The sequence below is a fragment of the Cyclospora cayetanensis genome, unplaced genomic scaffold (genome assembly GCF_002999335.1).
Source record: "Cyclospora cayetanensis isolate NF1_C8 unplaced genomic scaffold, CcayRef3 CcayRef3_contig_58, whole genome shotgun sequence".
In the NCBI taxonomy this organism is placed as follows: domain Eukaryota; phylum Apicomplexa; class Conoidasida; order Eucoccidiorida; family Eimeriidae; genus Cyclospora; species Cyclospora cayetanensis.
This window is the reverse complement of record NW_020312568.1, coordinates 101,370-114,533: the sequence shown is the minus strand read 5'-3', so window position 1 is coordinate 114,533 and position 13,164 is coordinate 101,370. Positions and strand designations below refer to the sequence as shown.

At 55.4% G+C, this 13,164-nt stretch overlaps 1 pseudogene; it reads left to right on the top strand.

Moving 5' to 3' along the window:
- Nucleotides 1–115: 115 nt before the first annotated feature.
- On the top strand, nt 116–12,538 carry LOC113146756 (annotated as a pseudogene).
- Nucleotides 12,539–13,164: the final 626 nt, after the last annotated feature.

Sequence of the window (13,164 nt, the reverse complement as noted above, 5' to 3'; positions counted from 1 at the left end):
GGAAGCTGCAGTGCTTGCTGCAGCTCCAGCTGCAAGAGGCGTTGCTGCAGCCAACACTGCAGCAGCCATCCATGCTGGCAAGCCCACCCTTTGCAATGAGTCGTTCGAAAGGCGAATGCAGAGTCTAGGGGATGATGTCACAGCAGCTGCTGCTGCTTCCCCTGCAGCTACCATGGCACTAAGGGTAGATGCTCCTGCTTCGAGTTCAGATGCAGATGCTGCATCTGAACTCCCTGCTACTACTGCTGCTACGACTGCGACGACACCAGGCACGCAGTCGCGTCTCCGGCATATTACACGCACTAACAGCAGCAGCATGAACAGCAGCAGCATGAACTCCGCTACAGGGAGTGTTGCTGCTGTGCGAGAAGGCGAACACATCACCCGCCTTTTGACACGCTCTGTTACAGCGGCAGGGGGTGTAGTGGAGGCAACAGCGGAAGGAGTAGCTGGAGACGAACATTCATCATCCAAAGCTGCGCTTTCTCACAACGTTCAGTCTGTAAAAAGACGTGGCAGCAGCAACAGCAACATTAGCAAAAGCAACATCAGCAACATCAGCAACAACAGCAACAACAGCAGTGGTGATAGGGCGGTACAATTACAGCGTGCTGAGACGTGTTTGCGACTTGCAGCAGCATTAGCCAACCAGCCATCATCCAGCCATGTCGCTTCTGCAGCTGTATCACTTGCAGCTTCAGATTCTCTGACCATGGCATCCGCAGTTGCTGCCAGCAGCAGTCTCGACGTCAGCAGATCTCTCATCAAAGGAGGCATCGCATGCATACCCCTCGCTGCTCGTCTCCGTGTGGCTGCCTCTTGTTTTGACTGCGATGCGGCTGCAGCTGCTGCTGCAGCCGCATCGCGTTCTGTTGCCTCGGCTACCACGGCGAGTGGAGCTCAAAGCAACACGAATGCAGGCGAAACAGCAACAGCAGCATTGATGGGAAGCAACAACAGTAGCAGCAACAACAGTAGCAGCAACAACAGTAGCAGCAACAACAGTAGCAGCAACAACAATAGCAGCAGCAGCAGTAATAGCGCATCTCTAGGAGCTGCCTTCCAGAGCAGTGGAAACTTCGCCGCTTCAGCAGCAGCAGCAGCAGCCAGTGCTGCTGCCATGCCAAGCGGAAAGTCTGAATCTACCGCAGAAAATTCTCGAAATGCAGGAGCTCATATTGGGCAGACTGCTGCACAGCAACTGGCGGCAACAAACTTCACCACTGCACCAACAGCTCCCCTCGTGAATCCCTTTCTCTTTGCAAGCCGCTGGCGAGGAATGCTCAATTCAGTCTCTTCAGCTGCGACGGCATGTGTTGAAGCCTCGGCAGCTGCAGCAGCAGCGGCAGCAGAAAAGCGGCTAGACTCTCATTTGCTACGGCTCAATCACAGCAGCAGCTTGCTGCTGACAGGGGCAGACATCCGCGTGCTGCTTCAGTGGCGGCAGGAAGATGTCATCTTGTATGAGCGACGAGAACGCTTGCGGAAGCTGCACGAGAGGCTTTTGCGGCTGCAGCAGCAGCAGCAGCAGCAGCAGCAGCAGCAGCAGCAGCAGCAGCAGCAGTCTATACACCTCGTGTTGCTGGACGGCCCGGTGTCTGTAATTGCTCCTTTGGCAGCCTCAACGGCTGCAGTTGTTGCTGCGGAGCAGAGACTGCAACAAGTTCGAAGATGCCATGAGTATCGTCTGCTGCATGCCTTCGCTCTGCAGCAGCTGCTGCAGTCGCTGTTGCTGCTCGGCTTGCCGCACTTCGCCGCTACGCTTGCTGCAGCAGACATTTTCGAGGAAGCTGGTTTGTGTGCATTGGCAGCGATTGGGCAAAAGCGGTTCGAAGAGTGGGATATGGCGCATGCATTCGTGGAAGTTGCTGCTGCTGCTGCAAGCGCAAGCGCAAGCGATGAAACCTCTGTGAAGGGAACGACCCCTACAACGCGCAATCAAAAAAAAGCGGCTGCAGCAGCGGCGGCTGCAGCTGCAGCGGCTGCTGCTGCCGCTACAGCAGCAGCCGCAGCACCCAAAACGCGCAGCAGCAGCAGCAGCAGCAGCAGCAGCAGCGGCAGCGGCACAAGTCAGACTCCGTTTGCGGGAGGGGTGAAGAGTGCAGTTGCCTCGTCTTTGAAGATAGGAGAAGCGGCTGCTGCAGCCTTGGCGCGCTCCAGCCGTTGGAAGTCTTTCTGCGGAGGATTGCAACGTGGAGAAGGAGGAGTAACAACAGCCGCAGCAGGCGCAGATGCAACAGCAGCAGCGGCAGACGTCGATGCAACAAACGCAACAGATGCTGCAGCAAGCGTTACAGCAGCCACTTCGGCAGCAGAAGCAGAGGCAGAGGTGTTGCGCTGTTGCGAGAAGGCTGCAAAGCTTGCTGCAGCTGAAGCAGGGGTAGATCCAGAGTGTGGCTGCTTCGAAAACAGCAAAAGCAGCAGCAAAAAGAGCAGCAAAAACAGCAAAAACAGCAAAAACAGCAGCAGCAAATTGCGCGTTCCCCTCCTTCTATCGCGTGTTGCATACGTCCACTACCACTCGCTCCCCCTCTCTGCGCCTTCGGATTGGATGTCTCCTCATGACATTGCACATTTGGTAAGTGGAAAAAAGAGGCGCGCAGCGTATAGAGCAGGAAGGAGGGAGCGGGAGGGGTGGAAACACACAAACAAACAAATACAGACATACATTTACTCAAACAAATACACAAACAAATACACACATACATATGCATACATACATATGCATACATACACAAATACACAAACAAATACACACATACATATGCATACATACACAAATACACAAACAAATACACACATACATATGCATACATACACAAATACACAAACAAATACACACATACATATGCATACATACACAAATACACACATACATATGCATACATACACAAATACACACATACATATGCATACACAAACAAATACACAAACAAATACACACATACATATGCATACATACACAAATACACAAACAAATACACACATACATATGCATACATACACAAGTACACACATACATACACATATACACATACGCACACACACACACACGCAAACAAACACTAGCAAATACACACATACATATGCATACATACACAAGTGCACAAACAAATACACACGCACACACATACCCCCTTTTAGTGCAGTGGCGCATGCAGCCCACTGCAGCAGCGGGGGGAGGCACTTTAGCGCTCAGAGAGTTGGCTGCTTTTTTGCGGCTGTTGATTCTGTTTCTTGCGTGCCGCAAGATGGGGGTAAGAGGATTGCTTCCTGCGGTTATTTCTACTGTGACTATTACTGTTGTTGCTACTATTACTGTTGCTGTTGGTGCAGCTTTCTTCTCCAAGTGAACCTTCGCTAGAGCCTGTGATGGTTGTTTTGCTACCCCGTCGTCTCAAGTATCCGTGCCAGCATGACGATAGCTCCAAGTAAGACATGCGTTATGGGAGATGCAGGCGTTAGAGCACTCGACATGCCTTTCGTAAGGATGCAGATCAGACAAATGTATCGTCGGATGTGTGATTTAAAAAGTCGCGAATGCGTTATCTATCCGTGACGAGAAGCTGAAAAAGGCGACAAGGACGGAAGCCATTCGCGTTTCGCTTGGATCTTGGTGAAGGGGGAGGATAGGGGTGGAAGCTTCAGCGAATGAGATATTTTCCTTCGTTTGCACGCCTTTCTGTGTGTGTTTCGCCGCAACAACAGGCACTCGAAGAGGCGTTGTTGTCATCTGAGTGGTGTGTCTGCTGCGGCGTATCTGCTGCAACTGAGACTGCCGCTTTCGACGTTTTTGTGCCTTGCGAATGCAGACATCCTGTCGCTGTCAGCCAGGGGCAGGCGATCTGTCTCGCAGCTCCTTTGCTCGTAGATGCAGTGGCTGTTGCGTCGGCAGCAGCAGCTGCTGCTGGGGAAGGCGCGTCTGGAGGAAAGCCAGCGACTGCGGCTGAGATGGCAACGCAGCAGCGCGCAGACGCAGACGCAGACGCAGACGCAGAAGAAGCCACAGAGACAGAGACAGTACAAGCTGCGGCACCAAGCAAGGCTCCCTTCTTGCTTCCAGGTGTGCAGCCGCGCATGCGCGCACAAGCTGCGACTGCAGCAAAAGCAGCAGCAAGAACAGCAACGAAAACAGCAGCTGCAGCACCAGCAGCAGCTGCTGCTCTGGGCAGCTGCCGCTGCGGCAGTTCTAGATGTCGGCTGTGCAGCAATTCTCGTGGAAACTGCAGCAGCAGCAGACACCCCAGACGCGCGCATTCTGCAGATGCCTTGGCGGAACCAGCCGCAGCAGCAGCTGCTTCTTCCAGCACCACCAAAAACAACAGCAGCACCACCACCACCACCAACGGGAGTTCAGCAAATAAAGGCGGCAGCCTCATTTCGCTCTCCACGTGGGAAAACAGCTATCCGACGTATTCAGTTAGGGGGCTGCTGATTGTGTGCTTGATGGCGCAGCGCCATTTGCTGCTGAAGGCAGCAGCAGGGGAGTCTGCGAGCGAGCTAGCCGCCGCGGCTGCGAAAGGTGCTCCTGCGAGACACATCGTGCTGCAGTCGAATGAGCCGCTTCTGAAACAATACTTTCGGCCACATCGACTGCAGTCGCAGACACTCCGGCAGCAGGAAGCGTCAGATGTGCTGCTGCAGACTTCCAGCAGCGCGTGGAGTGCAGATGGAGGCGAGGAAAGAGCAGCGACGTCGTCGGAAGGCAGTGCACGCAGCAAAGACGCCGACTCCTTGAGCATTCAAATGCCGTCGCGACTCAATTGTGACGGCTGCAATCTCATGTGGCTTCGCTTCATGCAAGACAAATGCTGCCGCATGCGATCTGCAGGCAGCAGCAGCAGCAGCAGCAGCAGCAGCAGCAGCAGCAGCTCCAGTGCTAGCTCTGCGGCGGCGGCTGCTGCTGCTAGCAGCAGCTGCAGCAGCTGTAATTGTGGCTGTTCAGCAGCTGCAGACGGAGGCGAGGCAGAAGAAACGTCGAGAATGACGAAGCCTGAGCCTCACGCGCAGCAGCAGCAGCAGCAGCAGCAGCACGTGTCGTCGCATGCAGAGTCGTGTGTTGGTGGCAGGAGGGCAGTGAAAAGCGGTTCTTCAGGAGCCTCTCCTGCAGCAGAAGGAGCGACGACGCTCAGCGTTTCGCAGGATAGACAGCCAGCAGCAGCGATCTCTCTCCCCAGTGCTGCTGCTGCAGCTTCCGCAGCTCCAGCAGTCGGCGTGTTGCGTCGAAAACGGCTTTTGTCAAGGCAGGAGACGGAAGGCAGCGAGAGCATCACGCAAGTCGCCACGCTGAGAGGAGTTCGCAGCAGCAAGCGGCTAGCAGCAATTGCAGCAAGTGCCGCAGCAGCAACAACACCGTCGGCAACAGCAACAGCTGCAAGTGCTGCTGCTGCTGCTGCTGCTGTGCCTGGCAGCCCGTCGGAGGTTGTTCGTCCGATTGCTCAACCTGCTTCACGCACTGGCGACAGCGCAGTTGGCTGTGGGGTGTGCAGCAGAGTTGCATGCAGCAGCAGCTGCAGCAGCAGCAGCTGCAGCAGCAGCAGCAGAATTGCATGCAGCAGCAGAATTGCATGCAGCAGCAGAATTGCATGCAGCTGCAGCAGCAGCAGCAGCAGCAGCAGCAGGAAGGCTTCCTCAGCGAGAGAGACGAATCAGGCAGTTTGCCTCCCCCCCCTCCCCGATGCGCAGTTCGATTGCAGAGATGGAGGTGCTGCCTCATCGGATCTGCTGCCAGCTGATGATGAACTCCTCCCTCTCGAAAGTCTTCAACTTGGACCCCTCACCTTCTTGAACGTTCGCCAGTGGCTGCAGCATCTGGAAGGCAAGCAGGAACGGCGGGAGTATCGACACTCCACAGGAGGCGCCTGCCTGCCTTTGAACTCCGCGGAATGCCATCTCTACGCAGTCGCTGCGACTAATCGATGCATCCTACCTTCCGAGACAGCTCCCCTGCTGCTCTGCATCACAAGCCGTGACAGAATTGCTGGAGTGCATAACAGCGATGCTGCCAACAGCGGCGTTGGCAGTGGTAGTAGTGCCAACAGCAGCAGCAACAGTATCATCTCTGGACGTACTGGTGCACCTGCAGCTGCAACGACAACACCAGCTGCAACACCAGCGTTGTTGCGAGGCGAACAAGGTGTTTTTCCAGCGTCTCTTGGAGATACAGCCTCGACTGCGGCAGCTGTCTCGGGGGAGGTGTTGGACGCTGCTGCGGAAAGTGGTTCTGGCGAATCTTCTTTAATGCAACAAAGAACAGATCTGCTGCTTGAGCCTCCGATGTCGCGTGCTGTGCAGCATCCGGGAGATCTCAGCAGAGACAGCAGCAGAAACAGCAGCAGAAACAGCAGCAGGCAGAGGCACAGCAGCAGCAGAAACAGAAACAGCAGCAGAAACAGCAGCAGAAACAGTAGCAGCAGCAGGAGCAGCAGCAGCAGCAGCAGAAACAGTAGCAGTCTTGAAATTCCAAACAGACACGCAGTTCTCTTTTCTCTTCACGGCAGCAGCTCGAGTAGTGATGCCTCTTGCGGCTGCTGCTGCGGCAGAGCCTCCTTATTATACCCCACGGAAAGAAGTAAATACAGCGCAAGAGGGGGGTGCTGCTCCAGCAGTTCTCAGTCTCGGCAGTTTGCACTCTCCTGCAGTGGAGGATCCAACTTTTCTCCGAGAAGAAACATCTCGATCAGAAGTGGAAGCGTTAAAGTGCTCGTTGGCTTCGGACCGCCTTTCCCTCTGAGCACATCCATCTTCTTGGGAAAGCCACCAGACGATCTGCGCGTTCAGCGGCAGCTGCTGCTGATCTTTCATTTGCAGCAGAGGCAGCTGCTGCAGCAGCAGCAGCAGCAGCTGCCGTCTTCTCCCCGCAGGCAGACGGCTGGCGTCCGTGCGCAGCAGCAATTGCTGCAGCAGCAGCAGCAATTGCAGCAGCAGCAGCAGCAGCAATTGCAGCAGCAGCAGCAGCAGCAGCTGCAGCTGCCGTCTGCGCCTCGCAGGCAGACAGCCGCCCTCCGTGTGCAGCAGCAGCAGCAATTGCAGCAATTGCAGCCTTTGCAGGAGCTGCAGCAATTGCAGCAACAGCAGCAGGTGCTGCAGCAGCAGCAGCGTGTGCAGGCGTTGGAGCAGCTGGAGCAGCAGCATCAACGCGTGTTGCTTCTGCGATCGATGCTCCAACAACATCAAATGCAGATGCAGCAGCAGCAGCAGCAGCAGCAGCCACTCCTTCCCTTTGGCGAACCTCGGGGGATGCAGGAGCACCTTGCATTTGTGTGGAGGCAGCAGCAGCAGCAGTTGCTGCTGCAGCAATACATGCAGCAAGACTTTTATGGCGTATGTCTGTGCGTCTATGCGCCTACAATCCGCATGCTACCCAATAGGGCATCTCCACAGCAGCAGCTGCAGCAGCAGCCGCAGCAGCAGCAGCAGCAGCAGCCGCAGCAGCAGCAGCTGATGCTGGCAGCAGCAGAGGCTTTAGGCTTGCGTCATTCGCTGAGAATGGGAGCATTTGCTGCATCTAGTCTTGCAAGTGGGAGACAGTCGACTCCGCCTACGACGAGAGCTGCTGCTGGAGCTGCTTCTGGAGCAGCTGCTGGCATGCACATGTCTTCTGAAGAAGAAGCTGCAACTCCCTCTGCTGCTGCTGCTGCTGCTACGACTGCAAGAACGGTTACCTTCAGCCCAGTTTTGACAGCGGCAGCTCTTGAAGCTGCTGCAGCTTCTGCTTCTGCTGCTTCTGCAGCTCCTGCTGCTTCTGCAGCTCCTGCAGCTTCTGCAGCTCCTGCAGCTTCTGCAGCTCCTGCTGCTTCTACAGCAGCAGGTGCTGAGGGAGCAGTAGCGACATCTGCGTTACAGTCAGCAGCAGACATGCGCTCGGCATTCGCAGTGGCGGCTGCTTTGCAGCAGCAGCAGCAGCAGCAGCAGCTCAACACATTTTGCTTGGAATCCTTTAGGTTGCTGCCGGTGACTGTGCTGCAGCAGCATGAGCAGCAGCAGCAGCATCTTCAGCATGAGCAGCAGCAGCAGCATCTTCAGCATGAGCAGCAGCAGCAGTATGGTAGGGCAGACAGTTCGCTGTGTGTCGCCTCGTGTGCAATGCCAGCAGAGATGCTGCTGTCGGAGCAGAAGCAAGTGCAGCAGCAGCTGCAGGAGGAGCTGCATCGCATGCAGAGGGAGCATCAGATGTTAAGAGAGCTCGTCTTGTCTCCGTTGCTGCTCGACACTCTGGACCGAAGGATTTTTCCTTCTGGCGAGCTGCTGCAGCAAGAAGAGCAGCAGCAGCAAGAAGAGCAGCAGCAGCAAGAAGAGCAGCAGCAAGAGCAGCAAGAGCAGCAGCAAGAGGAGCAGCAAGAGCAGCAGCAGAGGCGTAGGCGCAAGCGTAGGCGGAGGGAAGGCTTTGGGGAGGAGGTTCCTCGTCGGCACGCGCGTGCTGGCAGCAGCAGCAGCAAGAGCAGCAGCAGCAGGAGCAGCAGTACAAATAGCAGCAGCAGAACGAGCAGCAGCGGCAGTGAGCACGGCAGCCATCCGCAGGAAAGCAGAAGCAGAAGCAGCAGCAGCAGCAGCTCGAGCATGTGGAGCAGCAGCAGCAGCTGCTGCACGGCATGCAGCGACAGCGATAGCAGTCCTTTCTCCATAGCCATGATGCCTTCTCGCCCTTCTCCTAGAACCGCAGCGCATGCAGCTGCAGCGATGGCATCTGCAGCACAAACAAGTCATGTCTCGCCGGCGTTATTACCTACACGCCTTGTTCAGCAGCAGCATGGCTGCGAGGAAGCAGGGGCGGAAGGAGCGGCTGCATGCTTCGATTCTGCGCATCATCACAGCAACGCGACTGATGCAGCAGCAGCAGCACGAGTGCCACGACGGCTGCATCGAGCAGCTCCTCCCCCTCCCCTTGCTCAATGTTTGCCAACTCCAGAGCCTCCCTCTCCGCTTGCCTTCCCTCCTGCAGCTATAGCGGCGCATAAGCGTCTTGCTGCGGCAGTTCTCGCTGCAGCTGCGGAGTTGAGCAGTAGTAGCAATGATAACAATAACAACGTCGACATTGGCAGCAGCAGCAGTAACAACGGTGACATTGGCAGCAGCAGCAGTAACAACGGTGACATTGGCAGCAGCAGCAGTAACAACAACATTGACATTGGCAGCAGCAGCAGCAGCAGCCATAATAATAACATTGACATTGACAGCAGCAGCAGCAGCAGCCATAATAACAACAACATTGACATTGGCAGCAGCAGCAGCAGCCATAATAACAACAACATTGACATTGGCAGCAGCAGCAGCAACAACAATAACAACATTGACATCGACATTGGGAGAGATCGCATGCCAGACGCTGCGCCCGATGCTGCAGATACTTTGAGTGCTGCTCTGCTGCCTCCTGACGAGAGAGTGCTTCTTGCCTCCAGCAGCCTCGCAGAGAGTCGGAAACATCGCAGCGACGCTTCCAGCAGCGCTAGCAGCACGCTGCTGGTGCCACCAGACTCTGTCTCGCGCATGCAGGAAGGGCAGAGAGTGCCGCGAAACAGGCAGAGACGCTGCTGCCAGCGAAAGGAAGGCGAACACCTCGAGAAGAAGCACGGCAAACAACCTCACCAGCACCACGCTTCTCCCCCGTCGCGGCAGCAGAAGGAGCAAGAAGAGACGCGGAGGCAGCAGCAGCAGAAGGCAGAACGAGAGCAAGAAATGCAACTCTTCAAGGCTCGACACCTCTTCGACCCCACAGTCGTCGTCTCCGTCTGCAGACGGTTCGTGCATGTGCCGCTGGTGAGGCAACGCCCTCTTCTTGCATTCTCGGATTCTCGAGAAGCAATGCTCAACTGTCTAGGCTCCTCTCCATCGCTGCATGCGAATCAGCAAGGCAGGAGCGAGCGTAAAGGCCTCTCTGCGGCTTTGCTCGGCGAAATCTGCTGCTTCCTTCCGCTTCCCGACTTCTTCGTGTTTCGGCAGGTGCGTTGCATGCATGCCTCCAGACAGACGGCACGTGGCAGGAGGAGGGGGGAGGGGAGCAGCGGCAGGAGCTGCGTGCAAGCGCGTTTCAGCGGCAGGAGACGCTCCTCGCTTGCACTTAGCCGACAGGAGAATTCAGAGGCGTGCTCTCCCAACCTCGCTAGAACGCTTCCCGCTAAACATCGCTCTTGCCTCCAAATCTCCTACCCTTGTGCAGCAGCTCCCTTCCTTTCTCGCTCCTGGCAGCCTCTCTTACACCCAGGCAGTCTGCGCCTCTACACACCCCCGCTACAGTCTGTTGCCTTCTCTTCCATGCAGTGCTTGATGTGTGTGTGTGCGCTTCCCACTGCTGTCAGTCTGTACACGTGTATGTGTGTCGGTATGTGTGTATGGATGAGTGTCTGGATGAGTGTCTGGATGAGTGTCTGTGTTTGTGTTAGTCTGTCTTTCTGCGCATATGTATGTACACATATACATATACATATGTATACATATGTATAGATCTCTGCACGTACATGTATAATATATATATCTCTATGTGCGCAAATGTATATATATATATATATTTTTTATTTCTCAGGTTTGCCGAGCGCATTGCAGCGCTGCAGTCGTACATCGCTATTCGAATTGCTTGCGACTTCGACCAGAGGATTTGGAGCTTCCTCGTCTTGCAGCGTCACTCCCCTTGTTGCAGCTTGCAAGGGAGGTAGACTGTTCGGCTGTCACACAGCCAGGATCAGTCTCCCCCATTGTAAGCCTCTCTCTGCCTTGTTCGTTCCCTCTCCCTTGTGCTGCTCTTTTTGTCTCCATTACACCTCCCTATCGGCGTGTCTGTGTCTGGCGTTCTCTCTGCTTGAGAGTGCGAAAGAGGAAGCACCGCTTTCAGGGTGTGTTTGCATGCAGACATGCAGACATGTCTGCATGCCTGCATGCATGCCGCTCACGTGTGAGTGTGCAATCAAAAGCTGCAAGCAAGATGTGTACATCAATGTATTTCTGTATATTGCTTAGGCTTCGCCACACTGCTCTCGGAGAGATTGAGAGACTTGAATTTGCTGCTTGCTGCTCCTGCTCCTCCTTCTGCTTCTGTTGCTGCTGTCGCTTCAGGCGGTTCAGTTTGTTGCAGCTGTTAGCGAAGAATCGAGACGCTTCGTCTTTTCCGTGGCTGCCTACTCCAACTTGGCGAAGTCTGTCTCGCGTGCCTTCGGTAAGCACCGCACTTGCAGGGTGTTGATGGATTTCGTGTCTGTATCTCCTTTTGTGCGTCTGCTTCGCTCTCTAAGAATCGCTCTTTTCGCGAATTTGCATGCGGCGTAACTGGAGGCTTCTTCCACCCTCCGTTCCCCTCCCTCCGCTAGAAAGTCTTGCCGAAAATGCTGCTGGCGAGCCTCTGTCTCCGGGTGTGCCTGCGGCGAAAGCGTCGCGACGTCTCTCTATTCGTCCTCTGGATGGCGCTGTGGGGTGTTTGGCGAGGCAACACTCCCCTTCAGCGTCTGAAACGAACTCTGTGCCAAGTGTCTGGTGCATGCGCTGAAATCATCACGCTGCAGGCAGGAAGCCTGAGGTGCTCGTGCTAACGGACGAGGCTGGGCTAGCATCTTATCACTCCCCACACTACCTCCGCGCAGAGCAGCAGCAGCAGCAGCAGCAGCAGCTGCTGCTACTGCAGCGAGAGCAGCGCCAGCGGCAGCAAGAGCAAGAGCAAGAGCAAGAGCAGCAACAAGAGCAAGAGCAAGAGCAGCAACAAGAACAAGAGCAGCAACAACATGAGCAAGAACAACAACAAGTGCAGCAACAAGTGCAGCAACAGCAAGAAGAAGAAGCACAAGTCTCGCGGCTTATGAGTTCGAGTGAGCCTTCAGCAAACATGCAGCAGGAGGCTGCGCATCTGCCACGACAGGTGACTCTCAGCGCGCAGTCTGCTGCGCTTCTCATGCAGCAACAACAGCAGCAACAGCAACAACAGCAACAACAGCAGCAACAACAGCAACAACAGCAGCAACAACAGCAGCAGCAACAGCTGCAACAACAACAGCAGCAACAGCAGCAACAGCAACAGCAGCAGCAGCTGCAACTAATTCAGAGAAGCGTATTCTCCGTACATCAGAGGACGTTGCAGCGGCTGCAGCAGCTGCTGTTACGCGATCCTGCAGTGCGTCTTCAGTTGCAGCAACAGCAACAACAACAGCAACAGCACCAACAGCAGCAACAACAGCAGCAACAACAACAGCAACAACAACAACAACCGCCCCTTCCCTCAAGTGCTGTTTCTACCCCATCTCTGCAGGAGGCTCAGCTGCTGCAGCAACAGATGTTGGCGCTGCAGCAAGTGTTGCAGCAACACCGCAACTCAGATCATCCTGACATCCTCGTGCAATCGCCAGCGCTTGCTCAGCAGCTGCGAGGGCTTGTCTTCGCTGCCAGAAACACCCCTCTCTCACCGACAGCTCAGCAAACTCCAGCAGCATCTCAGTCACTCGCTGAATCAGCAGGCGCAAATGCACGACCATCGATTGCTGCTGCTGCAGCACACGCTTTGATTCCACTCCTTAGAGGTCTGAGTGAAGCGCGTTCTCCTGGTGGTAAGCGCGAATGTTAGTGTTGCTTTCACTGCTGGTGGTGGTGGTGGTGGTGGTGGTGGTGGTGATGGTGGTGGTGGTGGTGGTGGTGGTGGTGGTGGTGTTTTTTTCTTCCTCCTCCAACTGCTTGTGATGCTTCTCCTCATAGCCAGCCGCTCTGTTCTTGCCTCATGGGAAAGTGCCGTCATACAAGCCTGCAACTTCTTGCGAACATGCAGATCTGTGAGTGTGTTGCTGCGTTGGTGTTGCAGCTGCACAGTCGCTGATGAGCACTCATGGCGTGGAAACACACCATCGCCAGCAAGGAAGCAGAGAATACGAGCAACAACAACAGCAACAACAACAACAGCAACAACAGCAACAGCAACAGCAACAGCAACAGCAACAGCAGCATGTTGGCAACCTGCAGGGGAATTCGCCGCATGCGTCAGCTTCGCGAGTATCCTCAGCGTTTCTTGAATCCTTAGGACGCATGCATCAGGAGTCTGTGCTGCAGGATGGGAGGCAATCGGAGTCGACGCACCTTCCGAGTGATGAGGATGCGCCGTCTTCTCTGCGCGCATTACCACCGGCAGGGGGTGCTTCAGCGCGTGTAGCAGCGACAGGCTCCTCGACGTCGACTGCAGCAGCAGCAGCCACGTCAAGC